The sequence below is a fragment of the Schistocerca serialis genome, chromosome 5, assembly GCF_023864345.2.
Source record: "Schistocerca serialis cubense isolate TAMUIC-IGC-003099 chromosome 5, iqSchSeri2.2, whole genome shotgun sequence".
NCBI lineage: Eukaryota > Metazoa > Arthropoda > Insecta > Orthoptera > Acrididae > Schistocerca > Schistocerca serialis.
In genome coordinates this window covers 185,336,797-185,364,774 of record NC_064642.1, presented here as the reverse complement: position 1 = coordinate 185,364,774, position 27,978 = coordinate 185,336,797, and positions in this window count along the sequence as shown.

The window sequence follows — 27,978 nt, the reverse complement described above, 5'->3', positions numbered from 1 at the left end:
CAGCTGGACCCCAGACCCCATGGTGAGCACACTGGATGGAGGTACTGAGGTACCGCTTCTAATTGTTGAAGTAAAGACATAGTCCTTTTCCTGCCATTTCCCCCACCTCAGACCCCCATTTGTATTACGTCATGGAAGGGATGACAGCGCTCTCTGGTGGCGGTGCTGTGTACTAGGTCAGTTGGACTCTGGTCCCCATGGTGAACTCACTTGATGATGGTACTGCCTCTGATTGTTTAAATAAAGACTGCATGCAAAATAAAGACTTAAGTCCAGCACAGGCCAAGTCCTTTTCCCACCAGCTCCTAGGAAGAGGTGGCGGTCGGGTGACAAGTTAGTGGAGGTAGCCCAAGTGCTCTTTTTCCCGCCATTTTCTTAGGTTAGTAGAGGTGTGCTGCATTGTCCTGATGGAACTTGAACTCCCCACCAGGGGGGTTTGGCAGGGGGGGTATGGCACTTTCGCGCCAAAAGACAGATTTTGGATAATGGTGCTTGTGTCATCAGATGATGTCACGGCCACTATTTTGGATGATGTCATGCACTGTTGCCAAGGCTACAGGCTGCCATCTTGGATGACATTATTGCCGCCATCTTTGATACATCTGGCAACAATGGAGGGTGGGGTGGTACATACTTTTTCCCACTATTACTGCTATGTTGCTCTTTTCCTTATTACATTACTGAATTAAGAATAGGCAGAGTATCAGTTTTACTTATTATCTAATGGTGTTAATTTTTAAATCCTTATACTGAACTCTGAACTACTTTGAGCTGGTGTATGTTTTGTGTATTGTGATCATGACATTGACCTACTGTTCACACATCTTGGGTGACTGTTAGCTTGGGGGTTCTGCTACCACATTTGTAACGACCTGCCTGTATTATACTGTGTTACACTTAATTATCATAGGACCACTATTCGTTTATTTGAGCTTTACTTTCTCGAATAAATATTATTGAGTATAATTCTCTGTCGTCTGCAACAATTATAGACATTAGAACAGAAAACTTTTTGATAATTTATTTATGTTTTATTAAATTTTATCTTTTAAAATTCGCAATTCATGCCAATCCATAGATTATTTGACTGCCAGATCACAGTTTCAGGTTATTATTTGCAGCGAGTTAGTTGCTGGGCGTGAAAGCAGACATGCCTTGCTCAGCCCTATAACTGCATTGAGCTATTGTATTTAAATAGAGCCACGCATAGCTCAGTTACCGATGATGCGAGCAACATCAGGTAAAGACACAATTGGTTTGCCCCTGTCGAATACTGTTTAGATAGCAACTTCTCAGCAGAATTTCCATAAAGGTAACGTCACACCCATTCCATCATAAGGTTATTGGCCACGTTAAGCTAGTTTGTAAAACCATCCCTTGAATGTTCTCCTATCACGTGAACAAAGCATATTATGATTGACAGATGACTATTTCACTTGTGCAATTACGTTACAATAACAGAATTCGCTAGTCCACAGGACGTACCACTTACAAGGTGGGCTATGACCATCCCAAAAACTCCCCCTTCGAGATAGACAGATTACCACCTGAGGAAGACGACGCAAAAGACACGAGGAGTTAGGCTCTCAGACTCAAAACAATGTGCTGCCAAGTACTACATAATAACATTAAAACTACAGCCAAAGAAGGGCAAAGAAGAAATAGAGAAGCAGTAGTCTACACTGAGGTGAAAACAGTCATGGGATACCACCTAATACAATGTCAGACCTCCTTCGCCCGTCATAGAGGAGAATCTCGATGTAGTATGGATTCAGCAAGTCATTGGAAGTCCGCTGCAGAAATATTGAGCCATGCTGCACTGTAACCATCTATAATTGAGAAAGCGTTTCCACTGCAGGATTTTGCGCACTAACTGACCAATCGATTATGTTACATAAATATTCGATGGGATTCATGTTGGGTGATCTGGATGGCCAAGTCATTCACTCGAATATCCCAGAATGTTTATCAAACCAATCGCAAGTAATTGTGGGCAGGTGACATGTATATTCAAATGAAGTCTATGAATGGCAGCAAATGGCCTACAAGTAGCGGAACACTACCATTTCCTGTCAGTGACCTGTTCCATTGGACCAGAGGACCCAGTCCATTCCTTGAACACACAGTACACATCAATATCGAGCTACCACGAGCTTGCACAGAGCTTTGTTGAGAAATTAGGCCCATGGCTTCACGGCATCTGGGCCTCACTGGAACCCTTCCTTTAGCTCTTACCAACTGAAATCGGGACTCATCTCACCATGCTACGATTTTTCCAGTCATTTAGGGTGCAACTGATGTCACGAGCCCAGGAGAGGCGCGACAGGCGATGTCCTGCTATTAGCAGAGATAATGGCGTCGGTCATCTGCTGCCATAGCCCACTATCGCCAAATTTCGCCGCTCTGTGCTAACGGATACGTTCGTCATTCGTGCCACATTGATTTCTACGGTTATTTCATCAGTGCTGCTTGTCTGTTAGCACTGACAACTCTACACAAACGCCGCTGCTCTTGGTTATTTAGTGAAGGCCGTCTACCAGTGCATTGTACATTGTGATAGGTAATGCCTGAAATCTGATATTCTCGGCACACTTTTGACACTGTGAATTTTGATATACTGAATTCTCTAACGATTTCCGAAATGGAATGTCCCATGAGTCTACCTTGAACTGCCATTTCACGTTCAAAGTCTGTTAATACCCGTCGTGCGCCATATTCACGTTGGAAACCTTTTCACATGAATCACTTGAGTACAAATGACAACACTGCCAATTCACTGCCATTTTGTTCTCCCTGTTCACGATACTATGGCCAGCTATGTATGTGCTTATCGCTGTTCACACTTTTGTCACCTTGGTGTACTGCCTCTCTTACCACTCAGAAGACTGAATATTACTCTTCAATCCTGCAGTCGAAAAGGGAAAGACCATAACTACTCCAATTAGTACATAGATACAACTAACCAGCTGCACTGTGATAGTTCAACTTGACAGACTAAAACATTACCAAGCAAATACCATGCTGTCCCAGTCTGCTGCTCTGATGGGGCTGCCCAAAGACAAGCCACCTGCTATTAGAACAGCGCCAAAGAAGAAAAGAAGCGACCTCTTCAGTCATAGCCGAGGAATGCGCTCTATTCCAGGAACTCTTGTGCACTATGGTCGCCTGACAATGAATGTCTTATTTTCATGATTACGAATACACAGAATTAATATCCTCTAGGGACTCATGATGGGTGAGAAGTGACTCACATTCACAGAGTACTGCTGGCTGATTGCAACAGTTCCTCCTACCTCACCATTCTGTTGTAATCTGTTCTACTCTCTGTCATATTACCCTGGCATGGTTTTAGCAGGGGTCTCTGTTCCAGAGACATGATTGAATTGTCACTGGGTATGTGGGACAGACCACTTTCCCCTCTTTCCCACTAGTATATTAGCAGCACATACGTGTTCATTTTACGGACAGCCAGGAAAACCACCTTAGCTGTATGTGTATGTGACCATCATGCATCATTCAGACAGAATGCAGCGCCTTGGTGGTGGAGTATCTCTAAATTTGTATGCTGCGCTGTAAAGAGTCATGACTGCCTGGATCAGTTTCCTGCCTTTCTTCTCTCAATATTAGGGTCAGGTGACAGTCAAATGCCTTGCCCTGCTGTGTTGCATTGCACCACTCATTTGCAAACTGAATTTTACCTGAATCTTAAAGGTGCACTGGGAAAACTCTTACAACTTAGTATATATATTTGTGTCCAATTTCCCTTTCGGTTTATATCTATGCCCTATATTTGTCTGGATGTACCTGTTATTTCTGTTCACTGAGCAAGGTAACAGTATTTCTATGACATCACCCTACAGGTACTAATGCATGTGGTTCTAAGCTTACAATCTATGATGTGTTTGCTGATATCAGAATCGAAGATGACTGATCTGCAGACATGAACACACTCCAAAGTAGTTGTTCCAATTCCTGTAGTGCTGCGGTCGTCTACCTCCACTACTTCTGATATTGGTGAAGATCAGTTGTATTCCCTGGTCAAATGGAAGCATACACATATACAATTATCAGTGTCACAAAGCTGGCTCTGTCAAAAGGAGTGGATAAGTATGCTGGCATTTGTAGCTTGTATACTAATATGGCACTGATGATTCAAGTTTGCAGCCACTTTGGATTACTAACTGGTTCCTAAGAGGAGTTTTTTGGTACAATAAAACATCTTCCAACACATAATCAGGCATTGTGAGGTACTGTTAGCAATCAGGGTCTTCTCTTTGGGCGTATTTTAAGTAAGCTTTTAGCACTTCATCTGCTATGGACTATGCAATACCTGATACATCTGAACAGCAGTAGCAGTGGCACAGGTCAAGATGGTATGCAGACATGCTATCTGATGCAGTTCCCTACAAGTCGGAGTGGAAATGAAGTACATTCGAGCAACAGCAGCAGCATCAGCAGCAAAAATCAAGTCAGCATGTAGACAAACTCCCAAATGCAGCTGCCAACATCTTGGAGTACACTGAGTTTCCACTATATCCATCATTGGCACCACTAAGTCAGCATGCAGACAAGCTCCCTGACATGGCACCTCATATATAAGATCAGTACATGGGACTGTTTCAAGGCTTCGACATTACACTGTACCTAGTACCTGCACCACTCGTTGAGCCTCAGATAAGTCATTGCAGACCCACTGCTTACCAACTGACTGTGATACCTGCTCATTTTGCAGCTGCTCTTGTCTTTCACTTAAATTTTCCACCTGCTGGTTTTGAAGTAGGGGCTGCTCCCTGGAGTCATCAGATTCATCAGGTGAACTACTACTTTCAGCAATTTTCTTCTTAGGTGATGACATCCAGGATTCATCAACAATGTCATCATCATTGCTAATGTCCTCCACATCTGATTGGGAGAGAAGCATCTGACAGCGTGTCTAGAAAGAGGGGCACCTATTAACCTCAACAACCGAAATCAGTTAAAAAAAAATGGAGTAAAAGCCTACGCCACCCAACTGTGTTACTTTGCCTATCGAAGCATGTACTGTGGAAATGGAAATAGTGTTGAACGAACAATCTTTATCCACTTCATTTGATTCATTCGTCATTCAACTATACTTCTAAAATTTTTATGCGCACTGAAAACAATTAGGGTATTATAAAAATTAACAATACCTCCGTGACGTCATCTCAAGGCCGCAATTGTCACAGAACTTGAGATAAACTGCAACACATCGCAGTTCTGCGTACGAAATATAACTAAAATGGACTGTAGCGCATTCTCTGAAACTTACACTGTTGTGTGGGCCAGGTCTCATTAGTCGCCCTTTAACCATATCACTGTAATCTTCCAAAAACCGTACCCATACAATTGTGCATATACGGTCTGAAGGAGTTATAGGTGTTACACAAACAGCTACTGCCGTGAAATTTAAGCTAACCAGGACGATGCACAGTTCTTGGGGGTTCATTACCTACTTTTACCGAGAAAACATTCAAGTCTGCCCAGCTCTGACGTTAGCCGAGCCACACCACACGCGGGCGTTTGACTGGCGTGAACAGATCCATAAATTGGTGTGAAGTGTCTGTTCCCAACTGCCTCTCTGACCATATTTGTACAGTGTGAAGTGAAATTAGCTTATTCGGGATTCACAGCGCAACTCCTCGCATGCCAGCGACAAAAAATTTCTTTCACAAAATTTCGTCTGGCGAGTAGATCCGGCAGAAAAAGGATGTTAAAGAGTGGCAATCTGGCAACACTGTCATCACATGTGTGGTAACTACCGCTGTCAGCAGCTGTCAGTAATGCCATCCAGTTGGTGAACTTGATAAAGTTTTTTTGTTAGCATGCAGGAGGTCGAAGGTTCGATCCTGATATAAGGCGCATTTTCTTATTTGCTAATTTCATTCTGATATTTTATATGGTAATATACACCGGTTTTAGGCCACATGTATCCTAAATTTACAACATTTTGTACCACTGAACATAACAAATGCGTGGTTAGACAAATAAGAAATAGACAGTTGAACCAAATGCCCTGTCGCAGGATAGAATAATTACAAAAACAATATCAATTTGGAGATGCTAAAAATGATAGTACAATACAGTGACACAACATCTACTTTTCATTTACGCTACAGGTAATACGAACATTCAGATATCGCACATTAGCAACCAATGACACTAATAATGTCAATATTAATGACTGCATGACCTTCACAACAGAATACGTTGTCATCAGAACAACAGATGCTCAAAGTAACCTCCTTGCACCTCCAAACATTGCGCAACCTGCCGGATCATACAGCTCTGGACCTTTCACAGCAAAGCTGCGTCCACAATAACAAGAGCAGCATGAGTATGAGCTACAAATTCTTCCACATTCGTCGTCAGAGTAGAGTACAGATGCTCTTTCAGGTGTCCCCACAGGAAGAAATCTAGGGGATTTAGGTCAGGTGAATGCGGTGGCTATACAACTGTACCTCCGCATCTGAGCCATTTCTCTGGAAACGTTCTGTCCAAGTAGTGTCGCACATTAATTCCAGAGTGTGGAGGTGCACCATCTTGTTGGAACCATTTCCTCTGTCGAATATGTAGTAGAAAATCTTCCAGCACATCAGGCAGATAGTTTGAGAGCAATGCGTGATACTTTCGTGCTGTCAACGAGTCAGGCAACATGTAGGGACCCAAAAACCTGTCGCCCAATATTCCAGTCCAGACGTTGATCCCAAAGCAAACTTGATATCCAAGGTAACGGGTGATGTGCAGGTTAACCTCACACCAAATATGGGCATTGTGCATATTGAAGACACCCTCAGGAGTGAATGCAGCTTCATCTGACCATATTACGGTGTTCACAAAATCATTGCTGGCTTCCTGTTGTTGGAACGATTCACAGAATTGCATATTCTGATGGCGATCTGCAGAATGCTGGTGTTGCGTCAAAGCATAATGATAGGGGTGCAGCCCACACTTGTGCAGCAGCTTAATGACTGTGCGTTGTGAGACATATAGCTGCCTTTCTACACTACATGTACTTCGTTCAGGTTCTTGGTGTATGACATCCAGAATAGCTTCCTTAGTAGCTGGAGTACGCGAGTCGATGGACAACCTCTGTCAAGCAATGGCGGAAGGAGAGAACCTGTTTCCTGGAGGCGAGACATTTTTATCTGGATGGCGTCGATGAGGATATCTAGCAACAGATCAGATGCACCAAGGACGAGAAGCAGATCTATATCTTTATCGTTTGTGTATCCCATACGTCTGCCACACTGGTTTAGAGGTTTACAATGAGAAAATTCGATATGTGTACTCATGTCATGGGCGCGTTACTCCACTCGCAACTAGTCCCTGTGTGGTACACAGCACATGCAGTATAAACATGCCCTTAGTCCTACACACCGTTCCACCTAATGCACATTACCCCTCTGACAAATGTTGTTCTGTATAATTCATCCCCACACCACTAATTGTGAAATGTTCAATTTCGAATTACACTGTTTCCTTAATGGTAATAAATGTGATGTTTCCACAATCCAATCGATAGAATAACAATAATAATAATAATGCATTGAGATACGTACTAAACAGCATGTCGTTACCAGACTCAATGTTGGAAGGCATAATTAGTGGGTCCATGGTGATAACACATACAAATAGCAACCGAGTTTGGACATTATTCGCAAAGCACGTTGCTAGTCCAACTGGTAACGTAAGGACCTATCGAAATGTATTGGATCTGCATGAGGCAAAAATAATAGTTGGTACTAATCTATGGGACAGTTGGAGGAGGGTACAAGGAAAACAGGTTTCCCATCTCCTAGATGAAGTGGTCTGAGTAAATTAATGGGCTTCTTTCAAAGCTGACCAATCTTTCATTTCTACAGTTGTAGTATGTAAGTGCAAATGCTTTCTAGAGGACCCCCTGCAATCGTTGTTGACGATTAAGATTCCTGATATTGTACCACCTCGATTACATTTACCAAATAAAAAACATACGTCTCAACTCAGTTGAACCATCAACTTCCTGCATGCTAACCCAAAACTTTATCCACTGCATCAACTGTACAGCACGACTAATACGTGCTGGCACATGTAGTTAACCCACATGTGGTTACACTGTTGCCAGATTGCCACTCTTAATGTCCTTTTTCTGCCGGATGTACTCGCCGAATGAAATTTTGTGAGAGAAGTTTCTTTATCGCTGGCATGTTAGGAGTCACTCTGCAAATCCCAAGTGCGCGAATTTTGTTTCACCCTGTATATGGGTGCAGCAGACCGCCAAACAAAACTTCTGCTATCAGCCAGCCCAGGCACAGGCACTTGAAAATTGGTACAGCTATATTATTGCATTGATGTAATCGAGTGCTGTAAGTGGAACTTGCTATTAAAACTGCAAATGATACTTAATCTGTTGTGAATAAGTACTTTTTCTTTCCAAATTTGGTTTGAAGCAAATAACTTGAAAACTAGTAGAGGTAGCGTACAGTCTGTAGGCGCCCCGGAGGTCCCGGTCGCCTACGGTGGACTGGATGGCCGAACGGTGACCTCTCCAGTTGTCAGGATGCTAGGAAATGGCTGTAGAAGCGTCAGAAACGCCAAAGAAACATTATTCATTCATAACAACTTTATTCCTGCCGAGTACAATGTGGCTTGGCGATATCAACGACCTTCCCCGAGTCCTCACTGACTCGTAGCGATAACACCAGATCCGGGCCGCGCAATCTTGCTAGCGCAGCGCTGCGTGCTGTGACGTAGCGGAGGAATGTCCTTACATCGGCCGCGCGTGGCTGGCGGTGCCCGCCTGGGCGGCGGCTCGGCTGCGGACAGCAAGAGGCTCCGGGTTGGAGTCCCCGGCACTGTCGGCACCAAAAGCGTTCTTGTAGTGCGGAGTGTACTCTATCCCACCCCGTCTTCTTCCCTGTTCCTTCTGGTGGCTTGTCCGCGGTGAACGGGCGGAATGGGCTGCAGTCCCCCAGCGTCGTCGGCTCACCCGGTTGTGACGGCGGATGCACAGGGCCTAGGCCCCGCACGATCTCGACGTCGGCTCACTGACGGGGGTCAGCATTGGTGGCGAGCGAGTCTGCCGCGATGTTTGCTAATCCTGGGTTGATGATTGACAGCGGCAGCAGAGAGGACCAGAGCTGGTACTGTCCCCTCACGTCTGCTGCTGGATGGGCCGCCCTTACTGCAAAATCTCCTTAATAAAGATTAACATGTCGATCACCGAGCTGAGCGCTACACAGCGACCCAGTCACATCTAACTGCTAGTGTAACTGCGAGTGCGAGTTCGAGTGCCTTGTTGCTATGAGAGCTGGCGTATTTAAAGGAAGGACGAGCGACGTCCTGACGTCATGCTCGTTTGTAATGAACGCATTCATTCCACTTATACTGCTGATTCATCTGTCGTACTCGCCCCTTAGGTGTTCTTGCGACAGAGTTACATGTTGTTGCGGCAGACTTACGCGAAGTTGTGAAATGCAGTACAGCTGACGCTATACCTCTGTCTTGCACTCTGCGAAAGTCTCCGTCTAACACAAACCCGCGTGCTAAGCAATTCTCTCTCGCCTGTTGTGTGTAACCCGGCCATTGCCCCTGCGTGACGACGCATTCCATACATGTGCAATCCTCTTAGCTCTTGCCTAACCTACTGCCTCTGGCTTTCGGCATAGGCAACGAAACTTTGACAATAATAAACGTTTCCAGCTCTTTACTATTTCGCGACACTATGCATCCCCCTCCTTTAAGAAAATTCGTCCCGAATTTTACAAGTCTGGACTTACTGGTTGAGCACGCCATACTTCCTTACACTCTATAGGTATCTTACAACTACTCCTTCAACACTGTCAAACTTTTCTTATCCGCTAATAACCTATTTACACTTAATACTCTTTCCAATCTTATCATTGGTTATCTATTTATATTACGTTCCACTATTCTCGATCGCCCGCATCTCGTGGTCGTGCGGTAGCGTTCTCGCTTCCCACGCCCGGGTTCGATTCCCGGCGGGGTCAGGAATTTTCTCTGCCTCGTGATGGCTGGGTGTTGTGTGATGTCCTTAGGTTAGTTAGGTTTAAGTAGTTCTAAGTTCTAGGGGACTGATGACCACAGCTGTTAAGTCCCATAGTGCTCAGAGCCATTTGAACCATTTTTGAACTATTCTCGATCCATCCCATAGGTATTTGAAGTACGGTTGTTATTTCAGAACGAGACATCTTTTTCCGTATACAAAAGTAAGTTGCACAAATAAACACTAGAACTAAGATTATGCTAGTTGTTGACACACCAAATATAATTGTGTTTTGCTTACGTTTCTCCCGATTTTGCTGCACGTGCTGCAGTAGTTGATTAAATGAGATCTGCTCTTTTTCTTAGATAATCAGGCTCTCTAAAGATTGTAGCAATGTGGGATCCAAGGACTCGTTAATAAATGTTAGGTTCTGGCGAGGCAATATGTGTGGAGGTTCCTCTGGATAATACAAGATAGGCTGTGTCACGTTAATCATTGTTGTACCCGTGAAAGTAGCTGGTAGGTGAAAATGCTTCCCCACTATTTCACATCTAGTGCCATTAATCAATAACCCACTGCCCTGCAATTCAAGCTTTGATATATTTGTCAATCTACCATTTGTGTAACAAGTGGCAACTACGGTCTCTAGTTCGAACACAGAGTAAATCCAATGTTCCCCAACTTTCTGAAATTTCGGTCTCGGAAGTAACACCTTCTTTTCGCATTCTAAAGTTCCCATATTCCCCAAGAACAACTGCATCTCACACGAATGATTGTGGGTTGCCACCACCTTTGCTGGACAAATAAAAACACTTCCCCTGAAACAGTCTGTCAAATCTTCCGTAGACATGAGCACTCCTCCGTCTTGACACTAACAACACTTCCCGAGTTTGCACTTGCACCCACTTCCCAACTGCTCTGCGACAGTGTAGCAGTACCAGACTGACGAAAAGTTTCCCGGCCACATCCTGGCAAAGCACCTGAAGGAAAAGGAAGCCATGTCAATCGCTCCCTTCCTTACCACGTCTAAAACACACAAATGACAAGAAAAATTACACATAATCTATTACCTAATAACAACAAATACGACATGTTCCTCCCCGAGGACACGTAATCTACTTATCCCTAGACCTAAGTGCGTAAGGAACGTTCCTCTGCTGTTCTTTTAGCTTCGGTACCCTCACACCCTTTGTTACTGCTGGAGGAATCTGCGGTAACGCATCCACTGCGCCCTTAAACAGCTTAACCCTACTCACATGAACTACTGACGACTTGGTTGGTAACTGCAACTTTACGTTCACTGGAGACACTATTTCATTTACCTGATACGGCCCAGAATACTTCGTCAAAAACTTCTTCGTTTTACCCTTCGGAACATAAGGATTAGCCAACAATACCCATTGACCAATTCTGTATTGCGGCAGTTTACCTGTTCTTTGCCCAATACTCTCTTGTTTCTCCAAAGCTTTAGTATTAGCACGCCGTACCCTTTGCCAAATCTCTCTCAATTTCTTGGCGAAATTCTTCACTGACTCATCCTGTGAACCTATCTGAGGTTTGAGCACATCAAATGGTGATGGCATTTTCCGACCATAAATTACCTCATACGGAGAGAGCCCCGTTCCTGTATGAACTTTCGCGTTATATGCGCTTGTCAACAGATTTAAGTACACGTCCCAATCCGTGTGTTCTGAATTTACGTAATGACTAATCATCTTAACTAAAGGCCTATGAACCCGTTCTGTTCGTCCATTCGACTGAGGATGAAATGGGCTTGTCCGCAATTTCTTAACTTTCAATAAACGGCATAACTGCTTCATCAGCTCCGACATAAAGTTACTACCCTGATCTGTAATAATAGTATCAGGTACACCATACTTCAGCAACCAGTTATTTACTAAGGCTTGCGCAACAGTGCTTGCCTTCTGATCTGGATAGCTACCATTACCAGATATCGGGAAAAATGACCTAATATTGTTAATACGTATCGATTACCCGCTTGGGTCTTGTTAAATGCCCCGATTACGTCTAATCCTATGAATGCGAACTGACGATCCGCTTCAGGTAGTCTCTGTAACTGAATTTTCTGGTGACTTAAATCTGCTTTCTGCGCACACGGTATACAATTTTGCACATATTGCTCTACATCATTGCGACGTGTCTTCCACCAAAACCTTTCAGCTACCCGTCTATCAGTCGTTCTTTTACCACCATGACCTGACAATACATGGTCGTGTGCTTGCTTCAACAGTTCTTCCCTCAGCAACTCCGGTACTACGACGCGTAGTCCGCACTTCGTCTTCCTGCAAAGAAACCCATCGTGCATTTCAAACTGCGGTTGCGTTCGGAACAATTGACACTCTCTGTCAGTCGCTTGCGCCTTTATCCACTCCTTCTCACTTATGCCCACAACTTTTTCTACTAAGCGCATCTGCACTCGTATGTTTTACCCCTGGCTTGTGAATTACCTCGTAGTCAAATTCACTTAGTTTCAGTGCCCATCTCGTTAAACGACTCGAAGGATCTTTCAACCCCAACAACCACTTCAATGCTGCGTGATCTGTAATGACCTTGAGCTTACGCCCATATAAATAACAGCGAAAATTTGAGATACCGTAAATCACTGCTAACATTTCTTTCTCTGTAGTTGAATAATTCTTCTCTGTCTTATTCAGTTGCCTGGAAGCATAAGCCACTGGATGTTCCTGTCCATTAACCCTCCGAGAAAGAATACAACCTACAGAAATATTACTAGCATCACAAGATAGTATGAACTCTTATTCGAAATCAGGAAGTATCAACACTGGATCTGATGTTAGTATCTGTTTCAGCTTCTCGAATGCCTCCTGACACTGTGCTGTCCATTCAAACTTAACACCTTTCTTTAACAATCTCGTTAATGGATGTGCAATTTCCGCGAACCCCTTTACATATCGTCTGTAGTAATTACATAAACCGACATATTGCTGAACTTGTTTAGTGGTCTGTGGTACTGGAAAATCACGCACAGCCGACGTTAGACAAGGATCCGTTCTTACCCCGTCTTGGCTGATAATATGCCCAAGATAAGTCACTTGCGTCTGAGCAAACTGACATTTCTCGAAATTAAGCGTAAGATTTGCCGCTCTTTGCCTACTAAATACTTCGTTCAATCGTTCCACATGCTGTTCTATATTACGCGAAAAAGTAACAATATCATCGAGGTATGCCATAGCAATCTTCGGTTTCAGTCCGCGAAGCACACCATCTAAGAAACGCTGGAAAGTAGCAGGAGCGTTTTTCAACACAAATGGCATTCTGCGATACTGAAAGTGACCAAGGCTTGTTGTAAAGGCCGTCTTCTGTCTATCCTCGGGACTTACTTCTATCTGATGGTACTCACTCTTTAGATCTAGTGTCGAAAAATATTTACACCGACCTAGGTTATCCAATGTTTCCGCGATGTTCGGTATTGGATACGCATCTGTTACAGTTCGTGCGTTCAAAAAACGATAGTCACAACAAAACCTATACATTTTAGTACCGTCCAATGACTTCTTAGGAACTACCACTATGTTGGCAGACCTCGGGCTTTCACTGTTCTCTATAATACCGTCCCTTAGCTGTTGATTAATAAATTCTTCCACTAGTGATTGTAGGTGTTTCGCCATCCTGTATGGTTTTCTATAGACCGGCGGACTATCCCCAGTCGGTATATGGTGCTGTGTAATAGGAGTTGCTGGTAATGGACCTTCTGAATCAAACAAATCTAAATACTCTAATAGTAAAGCTTCCATAGCTTTCCGATCAGCATTCTCCAAATGACGAATCTTATCACGTAGTACAGATGCCTTGACGGTTTGCCTGACGTTATAATCACCTTGGGATTCACCTGTATCCTCATCGTCGAGTATTTCTGAACTCGCTACTATTAAACCCTTTGAGAGATCCACTTCATCAGCCCCAAAATTATCTACACTGACCGAAATCATCAGTTCCCCATTTATATCCGTTACGCGCGCAACGCTCCTCCTAATAAAACAATGCATTTCATCCAATGCTTCATTGCTCTGCAGTGGCTCCACCACACATAATCTCTGCCGTGGTACATCGGTACCTACTGACAACCAAACTAACTTCCCTGTACCCGAAGGCACTTTGACATGCGTAATCATCTTTAATGCCCTTGTACGCGGTTCAATTGGTGACATCCTAGCAACGGATGCACCTCGCGACATAGAAACATTTACAGCTGTTGTACCCACTGAAAAAAAATTTCCACTAAGTTCAACTGTACGCTGTGAAAGATTAATTTTGGCATAGTGTTTATCGAGGAAGTCCAGCCCGAGAATCACAGAATACGTCCCACAGTTGGCAACACTTCCATTTGCTCTCCGAACACTATAGTTCCAATCTTAAAAACGAGCTGTGTTGTACCCAATGATTGCAACTCATTATTCCCTACTCCACGTAATCTATACCTAAGAGTACCTAGTCTTCTCCTACCCACGAGGTCTAGACTAGCAACAGATACATGTGCCCCTGTATCAATCAAAAACTTACATCTGTTATTCCTTACAACACCCATCAAGCAACAATCCGTCTCTGTACTAGTTTTCACCGTACTTCTGCTAACCGGGAATGTCTTCCGACGGACGAAACACTCCCATTCCCGTTTAACGCTTTTCCCTGTTTATTCCCGTTGCCATTCTGCTTACTACGACACTCATTCGCCTTGTGACCGTAGCGTTTACAAGCATAGCACTGCGGCTGTCTGCATTGAGCCTTGTGCCGAAATAAATAAAAAAAATTAAATTTATTGTTTTTTTTGTTTTTGAAAAGAGGAAAAATTACGGACATGGAACTGTAACTTTAGAATTTTTGAAGGGCTTTTTTATGGACTGTATTGACCGGCTTGAATGCGGACAAATTCAGTGTTGCGTGAAATATGCCTGTAATATAATTTACCATTCCGATTAATTACATTTTTGAATTCTAAGTCATTGTTGATTTATTCAGAGTTCTCACCTTAGACGTAAAATTCGTCTTTCTGCCACAGTATTAATTCATTAGTCGCCATCGGTGTTCTTCTCTTTGTTGACGTGTGTATCTTCCTGAGTCGGCATCGGTTCACTTCACGAAGACGGTGGAACCCAAGGAAATACAATGCTACGTCACTTTAAATAATTTTCGTAACACTTCGATACTTCTCACTATTTTTTATTCACAACACAATAAGACTTGCTGTGCTCGTCGCACAAACCATAATTACTAACTATATGGCTGCCTTTCCGCACACTCCAAAAATCATGTCCATCCTCCACAAGGCAACAATCGAAAGTGTCTCTTGGCTCCTTCTTGGAGTATGAAACAAAAGAGAATCCAATGTGAACATTACAAAGATTATAATCTACATGCCTCTCAATTTAATCTTTGGCGCAGCCTTTAAGGTATTGTATGTCTCTGCGTCGGAATGTGTCATTACAACTGCCCCCCTACTGTATACTGTCACTAGAAAATTTTATTTGGTTGACAGGATACAGTAGTCGACCTTGCAATTGATAGGTTTGAGGGTCTTTTATTTACAAACGTCATTTTTATTGTCTCACTTTCATGGCACTGTGAATGCTTTGGTATTACTGAGTGTGTGTCAGTTTTTTTTGTATACTTACGCTAATATTTACAAACCTTAATCCTAATATACAAAGTTTTGGTTAATACTGAGAAAACGACATCATGTGGTAAAGTTTGTACAATAAAATATACAATGAATACAACGTTATTTACAAATGTTTCCTTCCTCGTCAGAGGTGAAAATTAAGTCCTTGTATTGCTTTCTGTATTTATTCTGGGGCGACGAGCTTTGTTCGCTAGCCCCAGTGTTGAATATGGGCGGGTGATACGCGCGCCTGATTGTTTGGTCGTCCGTTACCGGGCCACGTTGGTTGAATGCGCGCGCCAGTGCACTGAATATACACCGACGTGCGGGTACCGTCGAGACTTCCGAACCTCAGTATGCGTGTGCTTCCAGTACTTAGACTGGATACGACGAGGTACATTGGAATATGTGCCCCGAAGAACATACCACACTATGTGCGAGGCGGAGGACGATCCCGTCGATGCAGCACCAGGTAAGAAGTGTACCATGTCAAACTTGTTTGGCATTGTCCTTTCCTATTGTGACGCCATGGGTCGTTTGACGATACAAGCTTCAATTTTCGATGTCACTTGTTTAGGCTCGCTGACACTTGCAACGTAGCACTACTTTGCACAATTTTTATTTCTACACACACCACTTAACCGCGAGTATTGCGATCGAAACTTCCTTTTTCACTACACTTTTTTCATCGCATTAACCCCTTTTACCTATTGTACCGAGATTCATTACCCTCAATACTTCAGGTCAATGTACAAAGGTATTCACAAATTTGTAAGTCACAGGACTTGGCATGAAATACAAAATACATCACATACAATGGAATAACATATAACACATACAATACATTGGTTACATTAATTACAGGAAAAAACTGTCGACGAAAATTGAAAAATTTTTGACCACTCATAGTGGCTTCTTCGTCTTAGATTCTACTGACACACACACCTTTTTCCATTAATCTGTTAGAAGGAACAAGTCCTTTGTTTACCTTCTTGAACTCGAGTGTAAGTTAAGGTTTACCTTCGTTAGGTATTCTTCATACGCAACGACACGCCTCAGCATGCAGAGAACACACCTGTAGCCGCTCCACTGTAGCTTGGGAAGGGAATTTTCTACCTTCTACTTAGGGTAATGGCAACGACTATGTGTATGCTACGGTTTTTACGTATAAAATCTGAAAATGCACGAAATAATAATTCAATATGTAGCATAACCCTAATATGTACAGTGTTTTGTGCTTAAGCACGTTCTGGTGTGCTTGTAAATCATTACCTCTAATAAAATCTCCTACATTAACATAGATATATAAACATAAAATCTTGAAGTTCAGGGTGTAGCTACTATTAATATGTACAGTGTTTCATAATAGCGGCACGCCCTTGTGTGCGTGTATCATTTTCAATTAAAGTGCGCTTATAGGCGTCTTGTGTTATCATAGCAGAAAAAATACAGACATTTTAATGCATCGGTTGTCATGAAAATTTATGTACACGAATAATCAGACTTTCATAGCTTCAGTGCAGCATGAAATTCTGTATGACGTTTTTTTTCATAGTTTATTTTATAGACGATCCCTTTGCTTACAGGTCGTCGATCACACTACTTACCTGTTCTTCGTATAGCGGCGATATCATTTTCATTCTTTGTGACTGTAAATCGTGATATGTATGAAAGGTATAATTTTGACATGATTTATCATTTCATGTTTCAAGTGTGTAAAGTCATTCGTACCTTCCTTCTGCATACATGAGTGAAGCATCGCTAATGTTGCACTTTGTATCAGGTTTTTCGTATTTCCTCGTAAACTCGTATTGTCTTACAGTTTTAATTAAGTTGTTTCTTGACGTTAGGTATACCTGTTTATACGAGGTTGTCTTAGAGTTTAATTTCCCTTATACACTTCTATGTTGTTTAGGTTCCGTACATGTACAGAGCTTCTTTCGCCTTTCACACATTCATACGTTTATACACACAAAAAATATCTACCACTATAATATACACTTTACTGGTGGGGCCCTTTTTCGGTACCCTGCACCATTCCCTCAATATTCCAAAATAATTCAGGGTGTGCTGAGCATCATCCCCTCATACTAATAATACTTACAACTAAATATTTCTTCTTACATACATAACTGCCTTACGGTCCATTGATATGCAATCAATCATTCCATGTTTTCCTCCTTTACACTTTAACTTTCGCTTTCGTACATGTACCCCCGTGTATAGCTTATATATTCTACAAAGTTGTTTGCTGAGTGCTTTAGGTGTTTCCTAACGTTAATGTGTCTCTCTCTCTCTATAAACCCTAGGTATTTGTTTTGAGGGCGATTCAGTTCGTTACTCACGTTGCAAAGATCTGTTTATTATTTTCCCATTTCAAAGCTTGCGTCATGCTCTTCCTTAGTCACAAAAATTAACGCGTTTGCCTTGTTGTTCATTCTGAAAATCGCTCGCTACAGTGTAATGTAAATGTATGCGTTATCTCTTTTCTTTCCTCTTTGCTGCTTTTTCCCTATATGTAATTGTGTGTTGTTCTCGTGTACATAGCCTTTCTTCTGGTTATATGTCTGCATTATTTATTTTTTTCTATTGAGCTATTTTCTTTGTCCTTCCGTACAAGCTAAGATTTTACTCAATATAATATAATATTACAATACCGTCCATGACCAGTATGTACTTGTATGTTCACTTTTATTACGTAATACCAGCTTATAATAAAATTTTCTAAGCTACTATTCACAAGACTTGTGTACCCTTTTCTTTCTTGTTTTTGAATGACTTTCGTCATTGTGTCTCATAGTAAGCGTGGTCTCAAAACTTTTTAAAGTTCCGCGCATGCGCGCTTACATACCACGACTGGACTGTAGGCGCGGGGAAAACGCTGCATTGTTGGTGAACATTATTCGTGATAGCCGCCATCGTTTAATATGAGTCACGTGTCGTCTGGACTCGACCGCGCATGTGCCTTCACTCTTTGTATACACTCAGCTGATCGGACAGGAAAGGGGGAAGATGTCTCCCCGGCTCGCTGCCTACTAGAGATGGACAAACTGAAACACATAACTGTTTCGAAACAAATGAAACAGTACAACGTAATGTTTCGATACGCTGTTTCGAAACAGTGAAACGGTTTGTGTTTTGCAATCTAATAAACCTACAAATTTTATCATCTTGAATGTCTACTGTATGTCTATATAAACACAAATGAGGTGAGAGAGCGCTAATCATGTCGCAGAAAGTATGAAACTATCACTTAAGCGTCTTGGCAGTTTCGCATTTCCTGCAGCAAATGCGCTGCTTTAGTGTCGTGACTTTCATACTTTTCAATTGGCTGAGGACAGCCATAGCTGAAGACAGAAGAACCACCACGAACGGAACTGGAGGTGGGAGCAAACTGCAGAAACAACGGATATGCTACTGGGATTCCCACATTCCGTTAGTATGGGTAATATACCCATCCTGCTAATTTCCATGCACACAAAGGAATCATTGTGGATAATAGGCACAGTGACTATAGACTCACAAATAACACCAAATAATTCGAATAAATAACAAAATATAACAGAAAAAATTTTGTCTTCCAAGGTGTTTCGAACCGTTACTATGAATTCACCATGTTTCCCAGCCCTTCCCGTTCACCATTACACTATAAGTGATATGTCAAACAGATTGCTTGCAATTATTCCTACATCAAATTTATGTATATGTCTAATAACTGTCACTCTACGCCTTTTTTTATTCAACATGTTGTAGGCTTACTTGCGTTTCTTAATATGATTACTGTACATGAACAGAGAAGAGTATGTTATAAAAAAGTGTAATTTAACTGAATGATTTTCACATATTCATTATTTTGAATGTGAATAGTATGCGTTGTTTTATTGTTTGGTTAGTGTTTATAAAGCAGATGTTACGCCATTTCGGAATAGGACAGTCAGCTAGAAACGAAACTTTATTTTCGCATATCTTAAGCTTCATGCTAATGCTTGTCAGAAAGATTTCGACACTCTTGAAAGTGTTTCATGAAGTGGTATGTTGTGTTTCAGTACCTGTGCCGAGCCCGAATCTCGTCCGACACACAGCGGAATGAAACATCACTGTTTCGATACAATTAGTCCGTTCCAAGCACAGGTGGACTGAAACAGCCTTATATTGTAACAACGATACAGTTTCTGTGTCTGGCTCGAGATTGAATCTCGAGACAGGGGCGGAATGAAACACCACTGTTTCGAAACAGTGAACCACAGCCGTTCCGAAACATTGAAACAGTTCCACGTATCGATACACTGTATCGAAACATAGAAACAGTGGCCAAGTCTACTGCCTACAGCGCGGCCAATGACCTCGTCTTGCCATGCAGCTATCGCGTGCTCATCAGCTGAGCGTTGGATTGCAACTTTGACGCGCGGTTTGTTGCTCGTCTCAAGCTAACAAACTCTGACTTTCGCGTTAATTTGTCTTTGTTCCTCTCTCTTAAATAACTGAGTTAGACTACAAAAGTACCGTGTGGTTTATTTTATAGTGTTAAGACTCACAGTAACACATGTTTCACTAGGTGTGGTTAACTATGCGTTTTAAAGCTGGCATATGCCCCCAGTTGGTTACTAGTTTCGATGTTTACTTTATACTGCCGGAAAACTTCCATACCTAAAATACAATTGACGATTAACTTGTCAACCATTAAGAATGTACAGTTTATCGTGACATCGCTAATGGTAACCGGTATTTGCGTCTGCCACTTAATACTTTTTGACTTGTTACCTACAGCTGTCAAGATTTTACAACTTTCCGTTGGCAACACTGGTACTTTTAATGCTTTCGACACTTCTTTAAATAAACTGCTAGAAATAATATTCGTAGATGCGCCTGTTTCTAAAATTACGTTGGTAATTATAGTTCGTATCTTTGCTGTTATTACAGCCTGCACGAGGTCACTTACCTTGTACGGTGCTTTCATCTCTTCTTCACATAGATCATCTTCTACGGTAGCATCCTGATCATATCTTAAAAATAATTGTTTGAGATGTAATGTGTGCTTGTTTGTGCCCCCTGTTGTCAAATCGGTCGGCCGGTGGGGGCTCATTGCGACCGATTGTTGTTTACCGCGGGAGACAACGGCGTTGCTTCATTACTGTCCGTTACCTCTACGAAGTGTACTGAGTGGTTATTCTGTTGCCAATTAGTTTCCGGACCGCTGCGTGCAACTTTTTCTTGCGACCGGCCGTCGCTATTCCTCCTTGGTCTGTCATTCCTATTACTGTAACTATTGTAATTTTCATTTGTGTGCCGCCTTTCATCACGCGGGCCTGACCAATCGTTCACGTGATTTCCATACCGGCGTGGACCGTAATCTGTATTATATCTTCGGTCTTCACGTCTCTGTGGCGCCGAATTCCTCCGATTTCCGTAATTCCAGTTTCCATTATTTGGCCTTGTCGCATACGGATGCCAACTGTGTTGGTTTTGTCCACTGCCATTCAAATGATTCCCGTTACCGTTGTTTTTATTGCTTACGGAGTGTTCATTCCGATTACTTGCGCTCGGCTCTTCTTCGTATATTAGATCAATTGAGTCAAGCACGGAAAGAAACTATTCAAGGTCGTTCTCCGGTATGGTTACCAATTTTTCGCGTAAGTTCGCGGGTAGTCTGTTTTTCAGAATTTTGAGAACATCTACGTGCGGTATTGGATTGTTCCAATAGCGCGTCTTATTCAAATACTTTTCGAAATACTTTCTCAACCCGCCGTTTTTGAGGTTGAACGGTTGTGGGTTGAATAGCTCACGTTGCAGTCTTTCTTGGACCCCAGCAGACCAATATTTCTCCAAGAAAGCCCGTTCAAATTGTTCGTAGGTGACGCACTGTGCAGCCATGTCTGTGGCCCACAAAAGTGCGTCGCCTTGTGTGAAGCCTACTACATATCTAATCTTCTGTGCCTCAGTCCAGTTTCTTGGTAAGACATTTTTAAATGCTCTTACGAATGCGACTGGATGAGTTTTTCTGGATTCTGTGGAGAAAACTGGAAACTGTCTATGTTTCAACAGGCTCTCATCGACTAGAATCGTCGAGATGCAAGGCGACACGCCTACTGCCTGTTGCAGCACCGCGCTTGGCGAATATCCATTGCCTGCGCCGGTGCGTGCACATACTGGGCGCGTGATGTTCTGCGTTATTGACATCGTAATCTGGCACGGGTGAATAAATGTCAGACTGCCTGTTGCTTGACGTAGGCAAATCATTTGAAACATTCAGTCTACCCGTAATTTCCTTGCGTATTCTGTCCTCGGCTACTTTGATTTCATTACCTAATTTTTCAAAAAGTTTTGTTTCCCGGTCAGTTATTGATTCATTTACATTAACGGGTTCTAAAGTTTCATTTATTTTGATAATGTCTGCCTTGATACGTGCAGTCTCCTGTTTCAGAAGACCGACTTCTTCGTTAACTTTATTAACTTGGTCAGGTATTTCATCACATGCGGACTGTACTCTAGTTAAATTTAATTGAATAGCCTGTACGTTTTCGTGTATTTCTTTTTGTACCGTATGTGTTTGATTGTGTGTTTCTACGATTTCTGACAGTTCCTGTTCCTGTTTGTTTGTAAGATCTGACAATTTCTTTTCTAAATCATTTGCCAATACATTGTATACACAATTGACTGTTTTGATGACTTTGCCTTCGATCTTTTGATCGATTTCATTGGTGAGTTTATTTAAGCGTTGATCGAAATGTTTGTGCATATCTTCAAATTGCGTGTTTACACTTGAAAACTGCTGTTGGAGCCCAATTTCCATGTTTGACAATTTTGTGTTTGTCACGTTGTGGCTGATTTCTAGATTCGCCAGTTTTGTATTCGTTGTGTTGTGACTGATCTTTAAATCAGATAATTGCTCGCTCACCTTTGACATCAGACTACATAATCCCTCAAGCGTAACTGACGAAGCTTGTGTGTTTGTATTTATGCCATTATTTGTAGCCATTGTATCTCTACCACGGTCTGATTGAATCGAAACCGGGCTATGTTCACTGATATCACGCGAAATATTTTCATCTGATCTGGTAATCGATGCTTCATCGACTGTGTACAAAGTTTCATTTGCAAGTGGTTCGTTATTGTTAATCCCTGTGGAGTGCAATTGAATTGTATTTACTTCTACATTATGTTGTGCTGAAAAACTAATTGCGTCATCATTTACGTCACTATTGTCAGAATCGGTGACGTGTCCATGAACATTTGTCAAATTAAAATTCTCCGATTCCATTGTGAAGATATTATTTTTATCTGTACTTTACTGTTAATCTAAATCTTTAAATTCTCTCGCAGTTGAATTAAAAAAATATCTCGCGATTGTTATTTGTTGCACGTCGGAAATTTACAAGATGGCGCACTACGTCTTCTAATTCTGCAATTGTTGAACATAAAAAAATAATTATCAAAGTGTAATTGTATGTTGCCACAAACACTACCAGGATTTTAATATGGAAAGGAAAAGGTTCTGCTTTAAGTGGAGCTAAGCCAAGGTGCAGCCGCTGCATGCGTTTGCGCTTTCCTACCTTAATTCCGGCTGAGCTGCGTCACTCACGATTACGTTAGTTTTGTAAATCCTTGCCCTTGTTCCTTCCGGTTATTGTGCCATCCGTTTATACAATTAATATTGCTTCACCTTATTCGTCATTTTCCATGTGCGTCATGTAACAAAGAAACGGTAATTAGTACAAGTACATTTGTAGTACAACAATCAAGTTCTTACTTGTTGTTCCACCAGCACTGTCCCTGTCAGCAGTCGCCAGTGTGGCGAAATAAATAAAAAAATTAAATTTATTGTTTTTTTGTTTTTGAAAAGAGGAAAAATTACGGACATGGAACTGTAACTCTAGAATTTCTGAAGGGCTTTTTTACGGATTGTATTGACTGGCTTGAATGCGGACAAATTCAGTGTTGCGTGAAATATGCCTGTAATAAAATTTACCATTCCGATTAATTACATTTTTGAATTCGAAGTCATTGTTGATTTATTCAGAGCTCTCACCTTAGATGTAAAATTCGTCTTTCTGCCACAGTATTAATTCATTAGTCGCCATCGGTGTTCTTCTCTTTCTTGACCGTGTGTATCTTCCTGAGTTGGCATCGGTTCACTTCACGAAGACGGTGGAACCCAAGGAAATACGTCACTTTAAATAATTTTTGTAACACTTCGATACTTCTCACTATTTTTTATTCACAACACAATAAGACTTGCTGTGCTCGTCGCACAAACCATAATTACTAACTATATGGCTGCCTTTCCGCACACTCCAAAAATCACGTCCATCCTCCACAAGGCAACAATCGAAAGTGTCTCTTAGCTCCTTGGAGTATGAAACAAAAGAGAATCCAATGTGAACATTACAAAGATTATAATCTACATGCTTCTCAATTTAATCTTTGGCGCAGCCTTTAAGGTATTGTATGTCTCTGCGTCGGAATGTGTCATTACAGCCTTCACGTGACCTTTCCTCCCACAACGGTAACAATTCCTCTCCGACACAAAGATGCGTCTATCATTGCGAACCCTTGTTGTAATGTCTGTCTCCTGTAGATGCGCTGCAATACGCAGTGCTGCAGCTAAATCCCCAGGATTCTCCATCCTAAGCCTACGAGAAAATTCTGCAGGAATTCCCCTGAGGAATACATCGAGGGCTCTGTTTTCTGCCTCATGTAGTAATACACGATCCGCATCAGGATTACCCGATAATTCATAGGTCTGCGAATTAATTTTTCGTATCCTATCTGAAAAAGATTCCACTGTCTCATTGACCTTCTGTGTCAAAGTAGCTAACTTCTCCCTAAAAAATCTTGCGCTATTCTGCTTACGATATCTTTGTCGTAACCCATCTGCCAATTCTTCAAACGTGCTCGCCTTACTAAGCGTCTCATGGTACATCACGAACGTCTTGGCTTCCCTGCAAGTCGCAAATTTCCCATACGTAACGTAGTTACGTCCGAAGAATTGCTCATTGCAGCTGTTGACAAAACCGTCAATGAACGCTGTGACATCCTCTGTTGTTTTACCCGAGAAAGGCGTGATCAGGTTAGCTACTGAAGGATATATTGCAAGGTTGAACATTGCTACTGACTTGCACGCACTTGAACCTGTTTGTGACTCTTGCACCGAACACAAGGTCTCCATTTGCGTCATTAATTCTACATGACATAACTTATGCTGCACATACTCTTCTAACAATTTTGAGACTTGCTCCGTCAGAGCAGCTATACTCACTTCGGTACTAACGGCTCTTGTTTCCGGCATGATTTGTGCAAATTACCAACAACTTACTTTATACTGAATTTACTCCTCAGAATAATAACTACACTAGCTACTCAACTCCTTTGTCACAGATTGAGCACTACACACAACAAGACAAACAAGACTCACAATGCACTACTAAACAAAATTTATCCTTCTGCCTTGTGATTGCTCAGCGACACTATCTACAATTGTGCGCTGTGTGACCAAACCGTCTACAAATTGAACATTCTACTGGTACAAACTTCGTGCATGGCTCCTCCTGCCCCGTTAAATTACACACAGTACATCTGACTGGCTCCAAGTACGTTTCCCAACTATTTCTCTTAAACTCAGAAAAATCTGCTGTTTCCGCAGGTCTCACAAAGTGCACTCGCAACAAAGAACGTGCATCCACAGTTATTAACAAAAATCGCCTCGTGCACTTACCACTACACCAAATCTGTAGGCGGTTGGCTCGAGGACTTCTGACACCAAATCTGTAGGCAGTTGGTGGTTCGAACACTTCTGACAACAAATCTGTAGGCGGTGGGCGCGACCACTTCTGACACCAAATCTGTAGGCGGTGTCGACGACTCAAGATACCAGATCTGCAGGCCAGTGCTGTAGTGGGCGGTTCGAACACTTCTGACACCAAATATGTAGGCACCCTGGTGGTCCCGGTCGCCTACGGTCGACTGGATGGCCGAACGGTGACCTCTCCAGTTGTCAGGATGCTAGGAAATGGCTGTAGAAGCGTCAGAAACGCCAAAGAAACATTATTCATTCATAACAACTTTATTCCTGCCGAGTACAATGTGGCTTGGCGATATCAACGACCTTCCCCGAGTCCTCACTGACTCGTAGCGATGACACCAGATCCGGGCCGCGCAATCTTGCTAGCGCAGCGCTGCGTGCTGTGACGTAGCGGAGGAATGTCCTTACATCGGCCGCGCGTGGCTGGCGGTGCCCGCCTGGGCGGCGGCTCGGCTGCGGACAGCAAGAGGCTCCGGGTTGGAGTCCCCGGCACTGTCGGCACCAAAAGCGTTCTTGTAGTGCGGAGTGTACTCTATCCCACCCCGTCTTCTTCCCTGTTCCTCCTGGTGGCTTGTCCGCGGTGAACGGGCGGAACGGGCTGCAGTCCCCCAGCGTCGTCGGCTCACCCGGTTGTGACGGCGGATGCACAGGGCCTAGGCCCCGCACGATCTCGACGACGGCTCACTGATGGGGTCAGCATTGGCGGCGAGCGAGTCTGCCGCGATGTTTGCTAATCCTGGGTTGATGATTGACAGCGGCAGCAGAGAGGACCAGAGCTGGTACTGTCCCCTCACGTCTGCTGCTGGATGGGCCGCCCTTACTGCAAAATCTCCTTAATAAAGATTAACATGTCGATCACCGAGCTGAGCGCTACACAGCGACCTAGTCACATCTAACTGCTAGTGTAACTGCGAGTGCGAGTTCGAGTGCCTTGTTGCTATGAGAGCTGGCATATTTAAAGGAAGGACGAGCGACGTCCTGACGTCATGCTCGTTTGTAATGAACGCATTCATTCCACTTATACCGCTGATTCATCTGTCGTACTCGCCCCTTAGGTGTTCTTGCGACAGAGTTACATGTTGTTGCGGCAGACTTACGCGAAGTTGTAAAATGCAGTACAGCTGACGCTATACCTCTGTCTTGCACTCTGCGGAAGTCTCCGTCTAACACAAACCCGCGTGCTAAGCAATTCTCTCTCGCCTGTTGTGTATAACCCGGCCACTGCCCCTGCGTGACGACACATTCCATACATGTGCAATCCTCTTAGCTCTTGCCTAACCTACTGCCTCTGGCTTTCGGCATAGGCAACGAAACTTTGACAATATTCCACGTTTCCAACTCTTTACTATTCCGCGACACTACACAAAGCTGACCAATCTTTCATTTCTACAGTTGCAGTATGTAAGTGCAAATGCTTTCTAGAGGACCCCCTGCAATCGTTGTTGACGATTAAGATGCCTGATATTGTACCACCACGATTACATTTGCCAAATAAAAAACATATGCCTCTAATTCAGTTGAACCATCAACTTCCTGCATGGTAACCCAAAACGTTATCCACTGCATCAACTGTACAGCACGACTAATACGTGCTGGCAGATGTAGTTATCCCACATGTGGTTACAGTGTTGCCAGATTGCCACTCTTAACGTCCTTTTTCTGCCGGATGTACTCACCGAACGAAATTTTGTGAGAGACGTTTTTTTTATCTCTGGCTTGTTAGGAGTTACTCTGCAAACCCCAAGTGCGCGAATTTTGTTTCACCCTGTATATGGGTGCAGCAGACCGCCAAACGAAACTTCTGCTATCAGCCAGCCCAGGCACAGGTAGCAGTATCTAAATAGCCCCTTCCTTGGACATGTACTATTTAATATCTCTGTAATTTAACAAATTACAATCTTCTTCATTTTTATATTCATAGAGGTAATTTAACTTTAGTGATTGAAAAAGTCTTATCTAGATTGCATTTCTACTTTACCATCTACAATTTTTAGAGTGGAACCAACAGTAGAACATGGCCTCTGAACTGCCCCTTTTAGGATTCCTTGTAACTATTGTTTTTGACAATACAGTCTTGAAAATTGGTACAGCTATATTATTGCATTGATGCAATCGAGTGCTGTAAGTGGAACTTGCTATTAAAACTGCAAATGATACTTAATCTGTTGTGAATAAGTACTTTTTCTTTCCAAATTTGTTTTGAAGCAAATAACTTGAAAACTACAAGAGGTAGCGTATTGGTGTTACATACATAAAATTTTTACATGTAACTGAGACTAAATACGAAGTTTCACTTTCCTGAGTCTAATATTTAGTGGCTTCAAGTTTCGTAAAAACGTTTGTTTTCGCCAAAATATTACTCTGATCAAGTTGAGTCCTCTAACTTTCAATTTTGAGGTAATTTTGTATATTCAGACCAATTTTTAGCTTTCTAGTTTTATTTTTTAGCGCCGCTTATTTTTTTCTAAGGGTCATATATTTGGTTAATGTATTTATTTGATGCATTTAAGACTTTAAAATGTTAACATTAGTATA